Source organism: Schistocerca americana, chromosome 1, assembly GCF_021461395.2.
Source record: "Schistocerca americana isolate TAMUIC-IGC-003095 chromosome 1, iqSchAmer2.1, whole genome shotgun sequence".
NCBI classification, from domain to species: Eukaryota; Metazoa; Arthropoda; class Insecta; order Orthoptera; family Acrididae; genus Schistocerca; species Schistocerca americana.
Window position 1 is genome coordinate 417,047,797 of NC_060119.1, and position 20,224 is coordinate 417,068,020.

The window sequence follows — 20,224 nt, forward strand, 5'->3', positions numbered from 1 at the left end:
GGCCCTTCGACTGCGGTTTTTCCTTATCGCTTCTCGGCCTTTTGGCTAAGATCAAAGTGTAGTATCTGTTCTTATCAGCTTAATATCTGATACGTCCTGCATCGCAGGACCAGAATATTAAACTCATTTTTGGCTCATGACGGAGTGCTAGGGGCTTGCTCCACCTCTGTCGCGGGTTGGCCCGGCATTGCAGTACCGCCGGGATCGGCCCACCTAAAATTAATTAAAACATAGCCTGAAATGGGTTAATATTCTGCAGTTATCAGATATTCCGCTGGTAGCAAAACTTGTTGTAGTTGTCGATTTGCCCAGTAGTTAGCTGCTTACACACCACGATTTCTTGTAATTAATTTAACATTATCTTACGAAGTTTATTTATTTATTTATTTATTTTTTTTTTTTTTTTTTTTCGCGGTTAGCCGGAACGCTCTTGCAGCCGCATTACACTAGGCTGGTAATTTATGTGGGCACAGAAGGGTGCCTTCGGATGCCTCGTTGGCGTCACATATGGTCCGGCCACAGATAATTTTAATTAAATTTTTTGGAGTTATATCCTTAGCTCCTCGCGAACGTCGTCGTCGCCGCCGCCGCACGCACGCAGAATACGTGTGTACACACGTATGCAGTAGGCGGTGGACGATGTAAGCACTCGGCTAGGTGTAGCTCGCGCCGGCCTCGCGCCGGTGTAGCTCGCGCCGGCCTGGCGCTGCTGTGGGGCGGCCTCACGGCTTCTCCACTGCCCTGGCAGCCAGCGGCGGTCAAATGGGAGTCGCAGTTTACTGTTCGCCATGGAGGGTAGTACTGGGCTGTTGACGAGTGCTCTCGCGAATTGTCCTTCCTTCCGGCACTTGCTTTTGCGATGTTTTCGACGGTCGCCTGTTGCCATATCGGCCCGTACCACCGTGTGTCACTCCCACATGTGGAGCGCACACGCTGCAAGCATTTAGGCCCTTCGACTGCGGTTTTTCCTTATCGCTTCTCGGCCTTTTGGCTAAGATCAAAGTGTAGTATCTGTTCTTATCAGCTTAATATCTGATACGTCCTGCATCGCAGGACCAGAATATTAAACTCATTTTTGGCTCATGACGGAGTGCTAGGGGCTTGCTCCACCTCTGTCGCGGGTTGGCCCGGCATTGCAGTACCGCCGGGATCGGCCCACCTAAAATTAATTAAAACATAGCCTGAAATGGGTTAATATTCTGCAGTTATCAGATATTCCGCTGGTAGCAAAACTTGTTGTAGTTGTCGATTTGCCCAGTAGTTAGCTGCTTACACACCACGATTTCTTGTAATTAATTTAACATTATCTTACGAAGTTTATTTATTTATTTATTTATTTATTTTTTTTTTTTTTTTCGCGGTTAGCCGGAACGCTCTTGCAGCCGCATTACACTAGGCTGGTAATTTATGTGGGCACAGAAGGGTGCCTTCGGATGCCTCGTTGGCGTCACATATGGTCCGGCCACAGATAATTTTAATTAAATTTTTTGGAGTTATATCCTTAGCTCCTCGCGAACGTCGTCGTCGCCGCCGCACGCACGCAGAATACGTGTGTACACACGTATGCAGTAGGCGGTGGACGATGTAAGCACTCGGCTAGGTGTAGCTCGCGCCGGCCTCGCGCCGGTGTAGCTCGCGCCGGCCTGGCGCTGCTGTGGGGCGGCCTCACGGCTTCTCCACTGCCCTGGCAGCCAGCGGCGGTCAAATGGGAGTCGCAGTTTACTGTTCGCCATGGAGGGTAGTACTGGGCTGTTGACGAGTGCTCTCGCGAATTGTCCTTCCTTCCGGCACTTGCTTTTGCGATGTTTTCGACGGTCGCCTGTTGCCATATCGGCCCGTACCACCGTGTGTCACTCCCACATGTGGAGCGCACACGCTGCAAGCATTTAGGCCCTTCGACTGCGGTTTTTCCTTATCGCTTCTCGGCCTTTTGGCTAAGATCAAAGTGTAGTATCTGTTCTTATCAGCTTAATATCTGATACGTCCTGCATCGCAGGACCAGAATATTAAACTCATTTTTGGCTCATGACGGAGTGCTAGGGGCTTGCTCCACCTCTGTCGCGGGTTGGCCCGGCATTGCAGTACCGCCGGGATCGGCCCACCTAAAATTAATTAAAACATAGCCTGAAATGGGTTAATATTCTGCAGTTATCAGATATTCCGCTGGTAGCAAAACTTGTTGTAGTTGTCGATTTGCCCAGTAGTTAGCTGCTTACACACCACGATTTCTTGTAATTAATTTAACATTATCTTACGAAGTTTATTTATTTATTTATTTATTTTTTTTTTTTTTTTTTTTCGCGGTTAGCCGGAACGCTCTTGCAGCCGCATTACACTAGGCTGGTAATTTATGTGGGCACAGAAGGGTGCCTTCGGATGCCTCGTTGGCGTCACATATGGTCCGGCCACAGATAATTTTAATTAAATTTTTTGGAGTTATATCCTTAGCTCCTCGCGAACGTCGTCGTCGCCGCCGCACGCACGCAGAATACGTGTGTACACACGTATGCAGTAGGCGGTGGACGATGTAAGCACTCGGCTAGGTGTAGCTCGCGCCGGCCTCGCGCCGGTGTAGCTCGCGCCGGCCTGGCGCTGCTGTGGGGCGGCCTCACGGCTTCTCCACTGCCCTGGCAGCCAGCGGCGGTCAAATGGGAGTCGCAGTTTACTGTTCGCCATGGAGGGTAGTACTGGGCTGTTGACGAGTGCTCTCGCGAATTGTCCTTCCTTCCGGCACTTGCTTTTGCGATGTTTTCGACGGTCGCCTGTTGCCATATCGGCCCGTACCACCGTGTGTCACTCCCACATGTGGAGCGCACACGCTGCAAGCATTTAGGCCCTTCGACTGCGGTTTTTCCTTATCGCTTCTCGGCCTTTTGGCTAAGATCAAAGTGTAGTATCTGTTCTTATCAGCTTAATATGGGCTGATATGGGCTGATTTCTGCACCGGGAAGCGGTCGCTTTTATTCTCCTGTTTCAGGTCCGCGACCTGAACAATGGAGCTTGTGGTGACGCTGCCGGCGGAGGTCTTCCGCTGCCGGATCTGCTTCGTCACCAAGGCTGCCGGGAGACCTACTTTTGGGGAGTACAAGGACCACTCGGCCCTTCTCCGCCACTACAGGAGGCTGCACGACCCGGAAACGGTTCCCGTTTTCGAGTGTCGGTTTTGCGGCCGACGCGACCCGCGGCTGAAGACGCTGCGGTCACACCAGCGGCTCTGCAATGCAGACTCCGCAACCCCCGGCGCTGCCAGTCGGGGGAGAGTGAGTATGGGACACGATGCCGTGTCTGGCTCTCTGGGGCACCCAGAGAGGTCAGCCGGCGGGAGGTCACAGGCGAGGGCCCCCGAAGCTAGTAGGACAGGCCCTTCGTCCTTAGTTAGTGCTGGGCGAAAGCCACAGGCGAAAGCGGCTCGGGAAGCTAGTACCATAGGCCGCCTAGCCTTAGATAATAGAGAGGGGCTATGGCCACAGCCCAGTCCGGTCCCCGAAGCTAGTAGGACAGACCGGCTGGACTTAGGTTTAACATACGCGGCGGTCCTGACCCGCAGCAGCGTGGTGGGCTCACAGGCTGCCTTGCCCTCACCCTGTGTGAGTGTGCAGGCGTCTGCGACGCCCAGGACGGCGGTGGTTGCCACCCCCGCGTCGTGTGTACTCTGTGTGCGCACGCCGAGGAGGTCTGGCATCCCCCTGCCGACACGCTCCGCGACGTCACCCGCGTCGCCACGAGTGCCGAGCGCAAGTTCGGGAGGTGAAGGCAGCACGCTGCCGACGCCTGCCGCCGAACGCGTCGCTCCGGCCAGAGGCGCAGTGTCCGGCATGGGCCGCGGCTCGCCGCCGCCCGCGCCGGCCATTGCGCCCAGTGGCGTACGCTGGCCACGTCGTGCGGCTGCCGCAGGCGCCTCCCGCCCGCCATCTGTCGGGAGCGTGGGTACCGGCCTGGGACTGCCGCCCGCATTCGCTACGCCGCCAACAGGTGGCTCTGCGGTGCGGGTGGGCAGTGGCAGGCAGGCTGCCTCGCTCGCCGCGACCGTTGGTGTTGTCATTCACGGCGCAGCCGCGCCGCCGGTTGACGCACCAAAGGCCGCGCGCCCGGCGGATGCACCGGATGGTGTGGTGCTTGTGCGGTCGCAGACGTACACGCGCCGCGTTTCCTCTGCCCTGCCGGCGGTTACGTCGAGTGACGCCCGTCACTCCGTCTCCGTTCAGGCAGGGAGTGCTACTAAACAAGCAGCCTCTGTTTCAGACAACGAGTGGCACGTAGTCACCCCACGGAGGGACAGACGCCGTGCTGCAGGACGCAGACCACCGCCCCCGGACCGACGGCGCATCATACCGCCCAGTCCGCGTAACAGCGGCCCGGCGCGAGCCAACGCGCCTGGGCGGCCGGCGCGAGCTACACCTCGTGTATCTCGCGCCGGCGGCAGGGCGCGGGCGACCGCTGGGCCATCTGTTGGCGGCGCGGCGAACAACAGCCGCGGTGCGCTGGGCCCGAGCGCCAGGCCGGCGCGAGCTACACCTCGAGACGCCCGGCCGGCGCGGGCTACACCGGCCACCCCTACGACCACTGCGCCATCTGGTAGCGATCGTCGGGCACCCAGTCCGCGTAGCAGCGGCCCGGGGCGAGCCGGCGCGTCCGGTCAGCCGGCGCGAGCTACACCCCGTGTTTCTCGCGCCGGCGGCGGGCCGCTGGCGACCGCCGGGCCATCTGTTGGCGGCGCGGCGAACACCAGCCGCGGTGCGCCCGACCCGAGCGCCAGGCCGGCGCAAGCTACACCGGCCCCTGCTGCTACCGCTGCGCCACCTGTCACCAGCGCGGCAATCGAAAGCAGCACTGAGCGGCCCACGCCAGATGGCAGCACGGCACCACCACCGACGCAGACGACGGAGCGGCGCGACGTGAACGGAGGGACTGCAAATGCGTCTCCCAGAACTGGCAGCAAGAAGAGGAGACGCCGACGCCGTAACACCCGGCCCAGTCCCAACCTTCCGCCGCAAGGCTCCCGTCCTACACCAGACCTGACAGGCCCCCCTGTACCCTCCGAACAGGGCGCAACTGAGGCAGCTCCGCCCCCCCCTCCCTCGGCCGACTCTCGGCTAACGGAGAGGCAGCGGCGCTGGCTGGCGGCCCTGGAGAGCGTCCACGACAAGCAGTGGGACGCATTCGTCGCGGTCGTCGAGGACTTCATCTCCGAGATCGCCGAGACGAAGCCACAACGCCAGGCAGCCGGAGGACGACAGGATGGGCCACCAGCAGCAGCGCACCGCGGCCAGGGCCGCGCCGACGCTGCTGCCAATCCCCCTCCCCCTGCCCCTACACGCGGCCGCGGTGGGCGGCGCGGTGGACGTGGCGCACGGCGCGCGGCGGCCGCCGAGCGTCGGTACGACGCGAATGCAGCGTCTGAGATTCAGAAGCTGTACCGCGCGGACCGGCGCAAGGCGATGCAGCGCGTCCTTGGCGAGACGTCGCCGTACTGCCAAATCGATGGCAACGTGCTCACGGAGCACTTTAAGGTAATATATTCCAAATCCGACTTTTCTGTTACAGATGCACCAGCTGCTGTCCCGGACTTTGCCGCCACCACGCCTCCTGATGTCAGCGAGGAGGTCCTGCTGCCGATCACACCTTCAGAGGTGCAACAGCGGCTCCAGAAGGCGAGCAATACTGCTCCTGGGGCAGACGGAGTCACCTACTCGGACTTGCGACGTGAGGATCCTGGCTGCCACGTGCTAGCTAAGATCTTCTCGCGCTGCTGGAAAGAGCGGAAGACTCCGGTGCAGTGGAAAATATCCACTACCGTCCTCATCCACAAGAAAGGGGACGTCTCGGACGTGACAAACTGGCGGCCTTTAGCATTGAGCTCTGCCATCTCTAAGCTCTTTGCTGCAATCGTTGCGGACCGCACTTCTCTCTGGGCAGAGCGGTTGAACCTGCTCTCCCCAGAACAGAAGGGCTTCCGCACGTTTGAAGGCTGCTACGAGCACAACTTCATTGTGCAGACGGCAATTGACGATGCAAGGCGCAGGGGAGGCCAAGCATGCTTTGCTTGGCTTGATCTGGCGAATGCTTTCGGTTCAGTGCCTCACGCTCACCTCCTTGGAGTACTGAGCAGGATGGGACTACCAGAGCAATTGCACCATCTAATTGCCGACATGTACGATGGTTGCTCCACCCGCGTCCGTACATCTGACGGACTAACGGAGGAGATAGAGATCCAGGCAGGGGTCAAGCAGGGCTGTCCACTGTCGCCCATCGTCTTTAATCTCGCGCTCGAGCCGGTACTTCGCGCCGCAACCTCACTCAGAAATGAGTGTGGTATTCCGCTTAGCGGCGTCAGTGTGAGTGCACTGGCGTATGCGGACGATATCGTGCTTCTGGCGCGGGATTCGGAGGCGATGCAGACGCTCCTCAATGTTGTGGGTGAGGCGGCGACGTGGGCCGGGCTTACCTTCAAGCCGTCGAAGTGTGCCACGCTTCACATCCGCCGTCGGCAGACGCTAGGCTCGGTATTCGCCCTGCAAGGGGGAGAACCAGCCGTGCTCGGTGCGGGTGACGCCTACCTCCATCTTGGCGTTCCCACCGGGTACAAAGTCACGCAGACGCCAACGGATGCGATCGCGGCAATTCGACGCGACTTGCAGCACCTGGACGCTTCCCTGCTGGCTCCCTGGCAGAAGATTGACGCTGTGCGTGTCTTTCTCCTCCCTAGGCTTGACTTTGTCATGCGGGGCGGAGCGGTACGCAAGGGGCCGCTATCTGCACTCGACAAGGCAGTGAAAGCGGCTGTCAAATCATGGCTGTTCCTCCCACAGCGTGCGTCCACCGAACAGCTGTACCTCGCGCTGGGAGAGGGAGGATGCGGCCTGACGCCGCTCGCGGACGCTGCGGACATCTCCACCATCGTCCATGGCTTCCGCATGCTGCACTGCGACGACGCCACCGTCCGCGACATCGCCTGGGCCACACTAACTACGGCCGCGCGCCGCCGACTGGGGAGGGAGCCGAGTCGTTCCGACTTGGCCACCTACCTTAGCGGCAGCACTGAGGGTGACCTCGCACGCGACGGAGGTGACATCCAGTCACTGTGGACGCGCGTCAGGAACGCCACAAGGCGCCTAGCGCCGCGTGGCGTCACCTGGCGCTGGAGTGAGCTGCTTTCTGAGTTGCAGGTGGAGGTCGGCGGCCGACCCGCCATCGCTGACGACGCGGAACACGGCGGCATCGGAGGGGTGACGCAGCCGGCCACGGAGGGGACGGCGCCTGGGACTACACGACACCTCGAAGATGGCGGCGATGGACCGCAGCACGATGATGACAGCGTGGGACGCACCGCCAACACTGGCGTCGAGCATGTCCGGGTGGGAGGGGGCGCCAAACGTCTTCTCTCGCGGACGCTCCGCGAGTGTCTGAGGCAGCGCCTGCGCCACATTCTACTCAGGAAACCGGACCAGGGGAAGGTGTTTGAGTGCACCAGGGAGTCCACAGCGTCCAACCACTTCATAGCGGGAGGCAAATACACCCGCTTCGCAGACTGGCGCTTTATCCATCGCGCCAGGCTCGGAGTCGTGCCTCTGAACGGTTGTCGCCGCTTTGATGGGCGGGCCAACAACAACAAAGCCTGCCGACGCTGTGGCCACAACAACGAGACGCTCCCGCACGTAATTAACGCGTGCATGGTGCACTCAGCAGCCCTGCAGTATCGCCACAACGCGGTCCTCAACCGCCTCGCGACAGCAGTCGCAGGGCGGCCAAGAAGAGGAAACACTGCTGTTCCTGACATCAGGATCAACCAAGCCGTCATAGGGGACAGCAGTGGGCTGCGTCCGGACCTCGTAATAACTGACGAGGTCGCGAAGACTGTAACCATCGTTGATGTGACAATCCCCTTCGAGAACAGGCGGATTGCGCTCGACAACGCTCGGCAACTGAAGAGGATAAAGTACGCCGACGTTGCGCGCGGATTAGCCGCTCGCGGCTATTCCGTCACTGTCGACGCCCTGGTTGTCGGCAGTCTGGGGGCGTGGGACCGCCAGAACGATGCAGTGCTTCGGCACCTAGGCATCGCTAGCCGCTACTGCCAACTGATGCGGCGGCTGATGGTGTCTGACACCATCAAGTGGTCCCGCGACATTTACGTGGAACACATTACTGGCCACCGCCAGTATGTGTCCCCCTAGACTGTGGCATGCTCTGACGTCAGGCTGCGAGACCTTCGAGACTGCAGTCGTCGGAGAACTTCGAGGTCGGTGCCTTCGTGACGTCGGCGTCGAGATTCTCCTCCACGACGCGGGACCGCGGCGCCACACCATCTTCGCGCCGCACTGCAGCAGTGCCGAGTCAGTAGCGGTGCGTGCGGTGCTGCCTGGTGCCCCTCCCTCCGTGGTGTCCGCCGAATATGGCCCCCACCTCGGTTGGCGCGGTGCTGGGCGGCGCCGAACGTGTGCCTACTGCCCGGCAGTCTCCAGCCAGCGTGGGAAGCAACGCCCTCCTGCCACGACACCCCGGTGACGTCTGCCGCAAGGCGGACAGAGGGGAGAAGTCCGGCTGTGTGTGACCCGCCTGCGTGCGTGGCACACCAGCCGCTGGCAGCCGTGCATGTGCAGTGTGCTGTCAGGGCATGTAGAAGAATGCAATAAATAAAATAGACCCTAAAACTAGGTCCAAACTTTCCCCAGTGTGAATTATCTAAGGCCGCGCCTATCGCGGAATTAATCTTAAGGTAATATACTTAAGCATCCGCGCCTAACGCGGTCTTCCAATATCTAAGTAGTGGGCTTAACCCACGAATTAGAATAAGATTCAACTATTTAAGTGCGGTTAGAACCGTTTACTATATATTTTATCTTAAAATTTTCATTAAATTTGTAATACTCGATTTATATAGAGTCATGAATATTCTTTCTTAAATTTATACTTCTTAAAACTGTAACTAAGAATTATCTCGGAAAATAAAAATCTGTTCTTATCAGCTTAATATCTGATACGTCCTGCATCGCAGGACCAGAATATTAAACTCATTTTTGGCTCATGACGGAGTGCTAGGGGCTTGCTCCACCTCTGTCGCGGGTTGGCCCGGCATTGCAGTACCGCCGGGATCGGCCCACCTAAAATTAATTAAAACATAGCCTGAAATGGGTTAATATTCTGCAGTTATCAGATATTCCGCTGGTAGCAAAACTTGTTGTAGTTGTCGATTTGCCCAGTAGTTAGCTGCTTACACACCACGATTTCTTGTAATTAATTTAACATTATCTTACGAAGTTTATTTATTTATTTATTTATTTTTTTTTTTTTTTTTTTTCGCGGTTAGCCGGAACGCTCTTGCAGCCGCATTACACTAGGCTGGTAATTTATGTGGGCACAGAAGGGTGCCTTCGGATGCCTCGTTGGCGTCACATATGGTCCGGCCACAGATAATTTTAATTAAATTTTTTGGAGTTATATCCTTAGCTCCTCGCGAACGTCGTCGTCGCCGCCGCACGCACGCAGAATACGTGTGTACACACGTATGCAGTAGGCGGTGGACGATGTAAGCACTCGGCTAGGTGTAGCTCGCGCCGGCCTCGCGCCGGTGTAGCTCGCGCCGGCCTGGCGCTGCTGTGGGGCGGCCTCACGGCTTCTCCACTGCCCTGGCAGCCAGCGGCGGTCAAATGGGAGTCGCAGTTTACTGTTCGCCATGGAGGGTAGTACTGGGCTGTTGACGAGTGCTCTCGCGAATTGTCCTTCCTTCCGGCACTTGCTTTTGCGATGTTTTCGACGGTCGCCTGTTGCCATATCGGCCCGTACCACCGTGTGTCACTCCCACATGTGGAGCGCACACGCTGCAAGCATTTAGGCCCTTCGACTGCGGTTTTTCCTTATCGCTTCTCGGCCTTTTGGCTAAGATCAAAGTGTAGTATCTGTTCTTATCAGCTTAATATCTGATACGTCCTGCATCGCAGGACCAGAATATTAAACTCATTTTTGGCTCATGACGGAGTGCTAGGGGCTTGCTCCACCTCTGTCGCGGGTTGGCCCGGCATTGCAGTACCGCCGGGATCGGCCCACCTAAAATTAATTAAAACATAGCCTGAAATGGGTTAATATTCTGCAGTTATCAGATATTCCGCTGGTAGCAAAACTTGTTGTAGTTGTCGATTTGCCCAGTAGTTAGCTGCTTACACACCACGATTTCTTGTAATTAATTTAACATTATCTTACGAAGTTTATTTATTTATTTATTTATTTTTTTTTTTTTTTTTTTTCGCGGTTAGCCGGAACGCTCTTGCAGCCGCATTACACTAGGCTGGTAATTTATGTGGGCACAGAAGGGTGCCTTCGGATGCCTCGTTGGCGTCACATATGGTCCGGCCACAGATAATTTTAATTAAATTTTTTGGAGTTATATCCTTAGCTCCTCGCGAACGTCGTCGTCGCCGCCGCACGCACGCAGAATACGTGTGTACACACGTATGCAGTAGGCGGTGGACGATGTAAGCACTCGGCTAGGTGTAGCTCGCGCCGGCCTCGCGCCGGTGTAGCTCGCGCCGGCCTGGCGCTGCTGTGGGGCGGCCTCACGGCTTCTCCACTGCCCTGGCAGCCAGCGGCGGTCAAATGGGAGTCGCAGTTTACTGTTCGCCATGGAGGGTAGTACTGGGCTGTTGACGAGTGCTCTCGCGAATTGTCCTTCCTTCCGGCACTTGCTTTTGCGATGTTTTCGACGGTCGCCTGTTGCCATATCGGCCCGTACCACCGTGTGTCACTCCCACATGTGGAGCGCACACGCTGCAAGCATTTAGGCCCTTCGACTGCGGTTTTTCCTTATCGCTTCTCGGCCTTTTGGCTAAGATCAAAGTGTAGTATCTGTTCTTATCAGCTTAATATCTGATACGTCCTGCATCGCAGGACCAGAATATTAAACTCATTTTTGGCTCATGACGGAGTGCTAGGGGCTTGCTCCACCTCTGTCGCGGGTTGGCCCGGCATTGCAGTACCGCCGGGATCGGCCCACCTAAAATTAATTAAAACATAGCCTGAAATGGGTTAATATTCTGCAGTTATCAGATATTCCGCTGGTAGCAAAACTTGTTGTAGTTGTCGATTTGCCCAGTAGTTAGCTGCTTACACACCACGATTTCTTGTAATTAATTTAACATTATCTTACGAAGTTTATTTATTTATTTATTTATTTTTTTTTTTTTTTTTTTTCGCGGTTAGCCGGAACGCTCTTGCAGCCGCATTACACTAGGCTGGTAATTTATGTGGGCACAGAAGGGTGCCTTCGGATGCCTCGTTGGCGTCACATATGGTCCGGCCACAGATAATTTTAATTAAATTTTTTGGAGTTATATCCTTAGCTCCTCGCGAACGTCGTCGTCGCCGCCGCACGCACGCAGAATACGTGTGTACACACGTATGCAGTAGGCGGTGGACGATGTAAGCACTCGGCTAGGTGTAGCTCGCGCCGGCCTCGCGCCGGTGTAGCTCGCGCCGGCCTGGCGCTGCTGTGGGGCGGCCTCACGGCTTCTCCACTGCCCTGGCAGCCAGCGGCGGTCAAATGGGAGTCGCAGTTTACTGTTCGCCATGGAGGGTAGTACTGGGCTGTTGACGAGTGCTCTCGCGAATTGTCCTTCCTTCCGGCACTTGCTTTTGCGATGTTTTCGACGGTCGCCTGTTGCCATATCGGCCCGTACCACCGTGTGTCACTCCCACATGTGGAGCGCACACGCTGCAAGCATTTAGGCCCTTCGACTGCGGTTTTTCCTTATCGCTTCTCGGCCTTTTGGCTAAGATCAAAGTGTAGTATCTGTTCTTATCAGCTTAATATCTGATACGTCCTGCATCGCAGGACCAGAATATTAAACTCATTTTTGGCTCATGACGGAGTGCTAGGGGCTTGCTCCACCTCTGTCGCGGGTTGGCCCGGCATTGCAGTACCGCCGGGATCGGCCCACCTAAAATTAATTAAAACATAGCCTGAAATGGGTTAATATTCTGCAGTTATCAGATATTCCGCTGGTAGCAAAACTTGTTGTAGTTGTCGATTTGCCCAGTAGTTAGCTGCTTACACACCACGATTTCTTGTAATTAATTTAACATTATCTTACGAAGTTTATTTATTTATTTATTTATTTTTTTTTTTTTTTTTTTCGCGGTTAGCCGGAACGCTCTTGCAGCCGCATTACACTAGGCTGGTAATTTATGTGGGCACAGAAGGGTGCCTTCGGATGCCTCGTTGGCGTCACATATGGTCCGGCCACAGATAATTTTAATTAAATTTTTTGGAGTTATATCCTTAGCTCCTCGCGAACGTCGTCGTCGCCGCCGCACGCACGCAGAATACGTGTGTACACACGTATGCAGTAGGCGGTGGACGATGTAAGCACTCGGCTAGGTGTAGCTCGCGCCGGCCTCGCGCCGGTGTAGCTCGCGCCGGCCTGGCGCTGCTGTGGGGCGGCCTCACGGCTTCTCCACTGCCCTGGCAGCCAGCGGCGGTCAAATGGGAGTCGCAGTTTACTGTTCGCCATGGAGGGTAGTACTGGGCTGTTGACGAGTGCTCTCGCGAATTGTCCTTCCTTCCGGCACTTGCTTTTGCGATGTTTTCGACGGTCGCCTGTTGCCATATCGGCCCGTACCACCGTGTGTCACTCCCACATGTGGAGCGCACACGCTGCAAGCATTTAGGCCCTTCGACTGCGGTTTTTCCTTATCGCTTCTCGGCCTTTTGGCTAAGATCAAAGTGTAGTATCTGTTCTTATCAGCTTAATATCTGATACGTCCTGCATCGCAGGACCAGAATATTAAACTCATTTTTGGCTCATGACGGAGTGCTAGGGGCTTGCTCCACCTCTGTCGCGGGTTGGCCCGGCATTGCAGTACCGCCGGGATCGGCCCACCTAAAATTAATTAAAACATAGCCTGAAATGGGTTAATATTCTGCAGTTATCAGATATTCCGCTGGTAGCAAAACTTGTTGTAGTTGTCGATTTGCCCAGTAGTTAGCTGCTTACACACCACGATTTCTTGTAATTAATTTAACATTATCTTACGAAGTTTATTTATTTATTTATTTATTTTTTTTTTTTTTTTTTTCGCGGTTAGCCGGAACGCTCTTGCAGCCGCATTACACTAGGCTGGTAATTTATGTGGGCACAGAAGGGTGCCTTCGGATGCCTCGTTGGCGTCACATATGGTCCGGCCACAGATAATTTTAATTAAATTTTTTGGAGTTATATCCTTAGCTCCTCGCGAACGTCGTCGTCGCCGCCGCACGCACGCAGAATACGTGTGTACACACGTATGCAGTAGGCGGTGGACGATGTAAGCACTCGGCTAGGTGTAGCTCGCGCCGGCCTCGCGCCGGTGTAGCTCGCGCCGGCCTGGCGCTGCTGTGGGGCGGCCTCACGGCTTCTCCACTGCCCTGGCAGCCAGCGGCGGTCAAATGGGAGTCGCAGTTTACTGTTCGCCATGGAGGGTAGTACTGGGCTGTTGACGAGTGCTCTCGCGAATTGTCCTTCCTTCCGGCACTTGCTTTTGCGATGTTTTCGACGGTCGCCTGTTGCCATATCGGCCCGTACCACCGTGTGTCACTCCCACATGTGGAGCGCACACGCTGCAAGCATTTAGGCCCTTCGACTGCGGTTTTTCCTTATCGCTTCTCGGCCTTTTGGCTAAGATCAAAGTGTAGTATCTGTTCTTATCAGCTTAATATCTGATACGTCCTGCATCGCAGGACCAGAATATTAAACTCATTTTTGGCTCATGACGGAGTGCTAGGGGCTTGCTCCACCTCTGTCGCGGGTTGGCCCGGCATTGCAGTACCGCCGGGATCGGCCCACCTAAAATTAATTAAAACATAGCCTGAAATGGGTTAATATTCTGCAGTTATCAGATATTCCGCTGGTAGCAAAACTTGTTGTAGTTGTCGATTTGCCCAGTAGTTAGCTGCTTACACACCACGATTTCTTGTAATTAATTTAACATTATCTTACGAAGTTTATTTATTTATTTATTTATTTTTTTTTTTTTTTTTTTCGCGGTTAGCCGGAACGCTCTTGCAGCCGCATTACACTAGGCTGGTAATTTATGTGGGCACAGAAGGGTGCCTTCGGATGCCTCGTTGGCGTCACATATGGTCCGGCCACAGATAATTTTAATTAAATTTTTTGGAGTTATATCCTTAGCTCCTCGCGAACGTCGTCGTCGCCGCCGCACGCACGCAGAATACGTGTGTACACACGTATGCAGTAGGCGGTGGACGATGTAAGCACTCGGCTAGGTGTAGCTCGCGCCGGCCTCGCGCCGGTGTAGCTCGCGCCGGCCTGGCGCTGCTGTGGGGCGGCCTCACGGCTTCTCCACTGCCCTGGCAGCCAGCGGCGGTCAAATGGGAGTCGCAGTTTACTGTTCGCCATGGAGGGTAGTACTGGGCTGTTGACGAGTGCTCTCGCGAATTGTCCTTCCTTCCGGCACTTGCTTTTGCGATGTTTTCGACGGTCGCCTGTTGCCATATCGGCCCGTACCACCGTGTGTCACTCCCACATGTGGAGCGCACACGCTGCAAGCATTTAGGCCCTTCGACTGCGGTTTTTCCTTATCGCTTCTCGGCCTTTTGGCTAAGATCAAAGTGTAGTATCTGTTCTTATCAGCTTAATATCTGATACGTCCTGCATCGCAGGACCAGAATATTAAACTCATTTTTGGCTCATGACGGAGTGCTAGGGGCTTGCTCCACCTCTGTCGCGGGTTGGCCCGGCATTGCAGTACCGCCGGGATCGGCCCACCTAAAATTAATTAAAACATAGCCTGAAATGGGTTAATATTCTGCAGTTATCAGATATTCCGCTGGTAGCAAAACTTGTTGTAGTTGTCGATTTGCCCAGTAGTTAGCTGCTTACACACCACGATTTCTTGTAATTAATTTAACATTATCTTACGAAGTTTATTTATTTATTTATTTATTTTTTTTTTTTTTTTTTTCGCGGTTAGCCGGAACGCTCTTGCAGCCGCATTACACTAGGCTGGTAATTTATGTGGGCACAGAAGGGTGCCTTCGGATGCCTCGTTGGCGTCACATATGGTCCGGCCACAGATAATTTTAATTAAATTTTTTGGAGTTATATCCTTAGCTCCTCGCGAACGTCGTCGTCGCCGCCGCACGCACGCAGAATACGTGTGTACACACGTATGCAGTAGGCGGTGGACGATGTAAGCACTCGGCTAGGTGTAGCTCGCGCCGGCCTCGCGCCGGTGTAGCTCGCGCCGGCCTGGCGCTGCTGTGGGGCGGCCTCACGGCTTCTCCACTGCCCTGGCAGCCAGCGGCGGTCAAATGGGAGTCGCAGTTTACTGTTCGCCATGGAGGGTAGTACTGGGCTGTTGACGAGTGCTCTCGCGAATTGTCCTTCCTTCCGGCACTTGCTTTTGCGATGTTTTCGACGGTCGCCTGTTGCCATATCGGCCCGTACCACCGTGTGTCACTCCCACATGTGGAGCGCACACGCTGCAAGCATTTAGGCCCTTCGACTGCGGTTTTTCCTTATCGCTTCTCGGCCTTTTGGCTAAGATCAAAGTGTAGTATCTGTTCTTATCAGCTTAATATCTGATACGTCCTGCATCGCAGGACCAGAATATTAAACTCATTTTTGGCTCATGACGGAGTGCTAGGGGCTTGCTCCACCTCTGTCGCGGGTTGGCCCGGCATTGCAGTACCGCCGGGATCGGCCCACCTAAAATTAATTAAAACATAGCCTGAAATGGGTTAATATTCTGCAGTTATCAGATATTCCGCTGGTAGCAAAACTTGTTGTAGTTGTCGATTTGCCCAGTAGTTAGCTGCTTACACACCACGATTTCTTGTAATTAATTTAACATTATCTTACGAAGTTTATTTATTTATTTTTTTTTTTTTTTTTTTTTTCGCGGTTAGCCGGAACGCTCTTGCAGCCGCATTACACTAGGCTGGTAATTTATGTGGGCACAGAAGGGTGCCTTCGGATGCCTCGTTGGCGTCACATATGGTCCGGCCACAGATAATTTTAATTAAATTTTTTGGAGTTATATCCTTAGCTCCTCGCGAACGTCGTCGTCGCCGCCGCACGCACGCAGAATACGTGTGTACACACGTATGCAGTAGGCGGTGGACGATGTAAGCACTCGGCTAGGTGTAGCTCGCGCCGGCCTCGCGCCGGTGTAGCTCGCGCCGGCCTGGCGCTGCTGTGGGGCGGCCTCACGGCTTCTCCACTGCCCTGGCAGCCAGCGGCGGTCAAATGGGAGTCGCAGTTTACTGTTCGCCATGGAGGGTAGTACTGGGCTGTTGACGAGTGCTCTCGCGAATTGTCCTTCCTTCCGGCACTTGCTTTTGCGATGTTTTCGACGGTCGCCTGTTGCCATATCGGCCCGTACCACCGTGTGTCACTCCCACATGTGGAGCGCACACGCTGCAAGCATTTAGGCCCTTCGACTGCGGTTTTTCCTTATCGCTTCTCGGCCTTTTGGCTAAGAAGCACCCCGCGGTCGGAGCGGTCCGTTGTGCTCTGTAGCGGGTCGCGAGTCGCGTTTCGTGGTCGTTTCGTTTGTTCTTGGTTTTTCCAGCGTTGATATTTTTGCGGTGAATATGTCGAACCGGTCGAACAGTATTCAATGCGTATTCGACAGAGCAGCGAGACGGCCTACGGCCTTTGAAATACAGGAATGGATATTTGGTGATCTGAAAGTACCGGAAAATGACGTCGACACCTTTCAACTGGATTTTGTCTTATTCTCGTTATTCGTGAAATTTCTCGACCAGGAGAAATACGAAAAGTATGGCCTGGCACTCGCGGGCGAACATCCGTTCCGCTACTTCGATGGAACTGTCGGAACAGTGCATATTGTGCCATCTGGCTTTGGGATTCGGACTGTGCGGGTATTTAACGTACCCCCTGAGTGTCCCAATGACGTCATCGGCCGTGTCCTGTCGCGGTATGGCACGGTGCTCAGCATCACGAATGAGAAGTGGGGAAGTGCCTACCGTTTCCAGGGCAACAGCGGCGTTCGTAGTGTCCGCATGGACCTCCGCCAGCACATCCCGTCGTATATAAATGTTGCGAGTACCAGGGCCCAGATCACCTATATTGGGCAACCGCAGACTTGCTCCCTTTGTCAATCGACGGAGCATCTCCGCGTGGACTGCCCGCGCCGGCGTCCTGTACAACTGCCGCGGGAACGCACTGCTGGTACCGACCTTGTGCCTCTCCTCAGCGAGGTAGTGGCGGGCGCTGCCCACCGTCCCGCTGAGCGAACTGACGTGTCGCCCCCGTCAGAAGCAGTGCAACCGGCACCCAGTGCACCGGTTGACGGACCCGTCCCGGACCAGACGCCCGTTGTGGCGGTACCGCCGGCGGCGTCTGATGTGCCTGCTATGGCGAGTGCTGTGGTCGCTGTCGAACAGATGGAGGTCGTTCTTCCTACCCCGCCCCTCCCGGCAGATGACGCTAAGTCCCCCCGCCGTCGTCATCGGCGCAAGAAGGCGAACCCGGACCAGCCGGCGGAGGAGGCGGACGGTTTACGTCCCCCTGAGAGCGGCAGTGAGGCTGACTCTCAGGCCTCCTCAGTTTCCCGCTCTGTTTCCGCTGACCGCTCGGGCGGTATGCGGCAAACTGCTCGGCAACTAGAGGCTCTTATCAGTTCCTCGCGAGATCGGGGAGCGATCCCTGCAAAACGAAAACATGACCAGGGTAGTGACCAGCCAATGCAGCGTACTCGTACCCTTTCACATCCTACTGTATCCGACGCGTCTGCGCCGCCTGGCTCAGACTATCCTGCCGATGGGGGAGGCCTGAACTGGGCTGACGACGAGGGCGATGACATGCGTGATTGAGTGGGCCTTTCCCCACATGAGCTGCTTGGTATTTGTTTCTCACATCCGGGGTGATATCACTGGGTTCTGGTGTGGATGTTTCCACACCTGCTTCCCTACGGCCGTGACCCTATCTGCCGTTGTCTACTCTGTGTTGCTCTCCCATGCCTGCCTTTGACCGTCCGCCGGGAGCCCTCTCCCTTTTAACGATCAATATCAATTCCATCTCCAACCCGGTCAAACTTCGATCTCTAAAGGACTTTCTCCGCCTTGGTGCGTTTGATGTGGTCTTTCTCCAGGAGGTTTGTGCCCCTTTTCTATCTGACCTTGCTGGTTATGCGGCACTGTATAACATCGACCCTGACGCCCGGCGGGGTACTGCTTTGCTCTACCGCTCAGAGTTTACTCCATCCCACGTTACCACGCTACCCAACGGTCGCGTTCTTGCATGTATCCTTCAAGATATCCTTTTTCTAAATGTCTATGCTCCTTCCGGTGCTAACCACAGGCATGACAGAACAACACTTTTTCAGTCTGATCTCCCCCCTTTCTTAGCAGCTCGTCGCCCTATCGTCTTTGGCGGAGACTTCAACTGTGTGGTTGCCGAAGTTGATCAGGTCCCGACGCCTATGCGGTGTGAAGCGCTCGCTTCACTCCTTCAGGCGGCTGACCTTACTGACACGTGGCGCCACTTCCATCCCGCCTACACGCAATTTACCCACATCTATCCCACTGGAGCCAGCCGTATTGATCGTGTTTATGTCTCGGCTGATTTGACTCCCGCCCTTTGTGCCGTCCAAGTCATACCCGTGGCCTTTAGTGACCACTGTGCGTACTCGTGTTCCTTGCGTATCGCGGGTCCCGTCCCGGTTCCTCGTGGCACCTCTTGGAAGATGAATACCCTTCATCTATCCCTGCCCGAACTTCGTGCTCTCGTCACGAAAACGTGGCAGGATTGTCTCGTGGACACTTCCCGGTACCCTACCACGGTGGTTTGGTGGCTCCGCTGTGCGAAGCCCCGGCTGCGACGTGTTATCCGGCAATATAGTCGCGACGTCGCCCACTGGAAACGTAGCACGTTGGCTTTCTATCAGCAGTGTCTCACTGACGCCCTGACTCTTCCTGCTGACAGGTACGATCAGCTCCGCATGCGCCTCAACAAAATTAAGGCGCAAATCCTTCGCTTCTCTCGGGAGAAAGCCGACGGTATGATGGTGCGGTGTCGTTCTGCATCCCTGATTGACGGCGAGGAGCCATCCCTTTATCACCTTGCCTCTGAACGAACTCGTGCCAAGAAGAACACCATTCTGCGCCTTAAGACAGACGATGGTGCGCGTATCACGGACAACCGTGACGTCCTCCAACACCTGACGGACCATTTCACACACCTCTTCCAGGATGTTGAGGTCGACGTCGCCGCCCAACGTGTACTTGTCAGTGGGGTGCCTACTTCTTTGGATCGTCATGACCGCGGCTCTTTAACCGAGCCCCTGACACTCGCTGACCTCACGTCTGTCCTCCGTGCCTGTCCGGGACGCAAGTCACCTGGCCCCGACGGTCTCCCTTATGAGTTCTACCAACAATTTTGGGACCTGCTCGGCGACCGTTTCTGCAAAATGTGCGAGGAGATTTTTGCTGGATGCGACTTACCCGCCGACTTTTTATCTGGACGTATTGCCCTTATTCCAAAGGTGACTGGTCACTGTCGAGCTCAAGACCTGCGTCCTATCACTGTCCTTAACACTGACTATAAGGTGGTGGCACGATGCGTGGCCTCTCGTCTCAAACAGGCGATGACTAAGGTACTTTGCCCCACTCAATCCTGTGGCGTTTCGCGTCGGAACATCTTCACCGCCGCTTCCCTGTACCGCGATGTTGTCTTCCTCACCGCTGACACTCGCACCCCGGCTGCCATTCTTTCCTTGGACTTCGCCGGTGCTTTTGACAGGGTCTCGCACCCTTACCTGCTGGGAGTTATGTCGCGGATGGGTTTTGGGGAGCGCTTCATACGCATCATCCGGCATTTCTTGGATGGGGCGAATTCCACTATCGTGGTGAACGGTTGCCGGTCGCGCCCCATTCCCATCAGACGGTCAGTTCGACAGGGGTGTCCCTTGTCGATGTATTTGTTTGCCTTAGCGCTGGACCCCTTGCTGCGTGACATAGGCCGGTTGGTCGACGGTGTCGCTCTCCCAGGCATCACCTTCCGCTGTGCGGCCTACGCCGATGACGTTGGTGTGTTCGTTGCTAACGCCAGGGACATCGATTCCGTTCGCCGCGTTCTCGACGTTTATGAACGGGCCTCCGGTGCTCAGTTAAATCCCAACAAGACCGTGTTGCTTCCGCTAGGGCCACGATCATTGACCGTCGAACGCCCCTGGTACCGAGTTGTGGGGGAACAGCGTATATTGGGTC

At 55.4% G+C, this 20,224-nt stretch overlaps 11 non-coding genes and 1 pseudogene across 11 annotated transcripts; all 12 read left to right on the forward strand.

Moving 5' to 3' along the window:
• The first annotated feature begins 25 nt into the window (after window positions 1-25).
• On the forward strand, window positions 26-218 carry LOC124553635. The gene has a single exon (XR_006968091.1). It is a non-coding gene; the product is annotated as a U2 spliceosomal RNA (small nuclear RNA).
• Window positions 219-971: 753 nt separating this feature from the next.
• Window positions 972-1,164, forward strand: LOC124553640. Its single transcript, XR_006968092.1, has one exon. It is a non-coding gene; the product is annotated as a U2 spliceosomal RNA (small nuclear RNA).
• A 750-nt stretch (window positions 1,165-1,914) lies between these two features.
• Window positions 1,915-2,107, forward strand: LOC124553644. The gene has a single exon (XR_006968094.1). It is a non-coding gene; the product is annotated as a U2 spliceosomal RNA (small nuclear RNA).
• Window positions 2,108-2,857: 750 nt separating this feature from the next.
• Window positions 2,858-2,969, forward strand: LOC124554628 (annotated as a pseudogene).
• A 5,938-nt stretch (window positions 2,970-8,907) lies between these two features.
• LOC124553986 lies at window positions 8,908-9,106 on the forward strand. Its single transcript, XR_006968192.1, has one exon. It is a non-coding gene; the product is annotated as a U2 spliceosomal RNA (small nuclear RNA).
• A 750-nt stretch (window positions 9,107-9,856) lies between these two features.
• Window positions 9,857-10,049, forward strand: LOC124553649. Its single transcript, XR_006968095.1, has one exon. It is a non-coding gene; the product is annotated as a U2 spliceosomal RNA (small nuclear RNA).
• Window positions 10,050-10,799: 750 nt separating this feature from the next.
• LOC124553654 lies at window positions 10,800-10,992 on the forward strand. The gene has a single exon (XR_006968097.1). It is a non-coding gene; the product is annotated as a U2 spliceosomal RNA (small nuclear RNA).
• A 750-nt stretch (window positions 10,993-11,742) lies between these two features.
• Window positions 11,743-11,935, forward strand: LOC124553660. The gene has a single exon (XR_006968101.1). It is a non-coding gene; the product is annotated as a U2 spliceosomal RNA (small nuclear RNA).
• A 749-nt stretch (window positions 11,936-12,684) lies between these two features.
• LOC124553666 lies at window positions 12,685-12,877 on the forward strand. The gene has a single exon (XR_006968103.1). It is a non-coding gene; the product is annotated as a U2 spliceosomal RNA (small nuclear RNA).
• A 749-nt stretch (window positions 12,878-13,626) lies between these two features.
• On the forward strand, window positions 13,627-13,819 carry LOC124553672. Its single transcript, XR_006968106.1, has one exon. It is a non-coding gene; the product is annotated as a U2 spliceosomal RNA (small nuclear RNA).
• Window positions 13,820-14,568: 749 nt separating this feature from the next.
• On the forward strand, window positions 14,569-14,761 carry LOC124553676. The gene has a single exon (XR_006968107.1). It is a non-coding gene; the product is annotated as a U2 spliceosomal RNA (small nuclear RNA).
• A 749-nt stretch (window positions 14,762-15,510) lies between these two features.
• On the forward strand, window positions 15,511-15,703 carry LOC124553682. The gene has a single exon (XR_006968108.1). It is a non-coding gene; the product is annotated as a U2 spliceosomal RNA (small nuclear RNA).
• The last annotated feature ends 4,521 nt before the right edge of the window (window positions 15,704-20,224 follow it).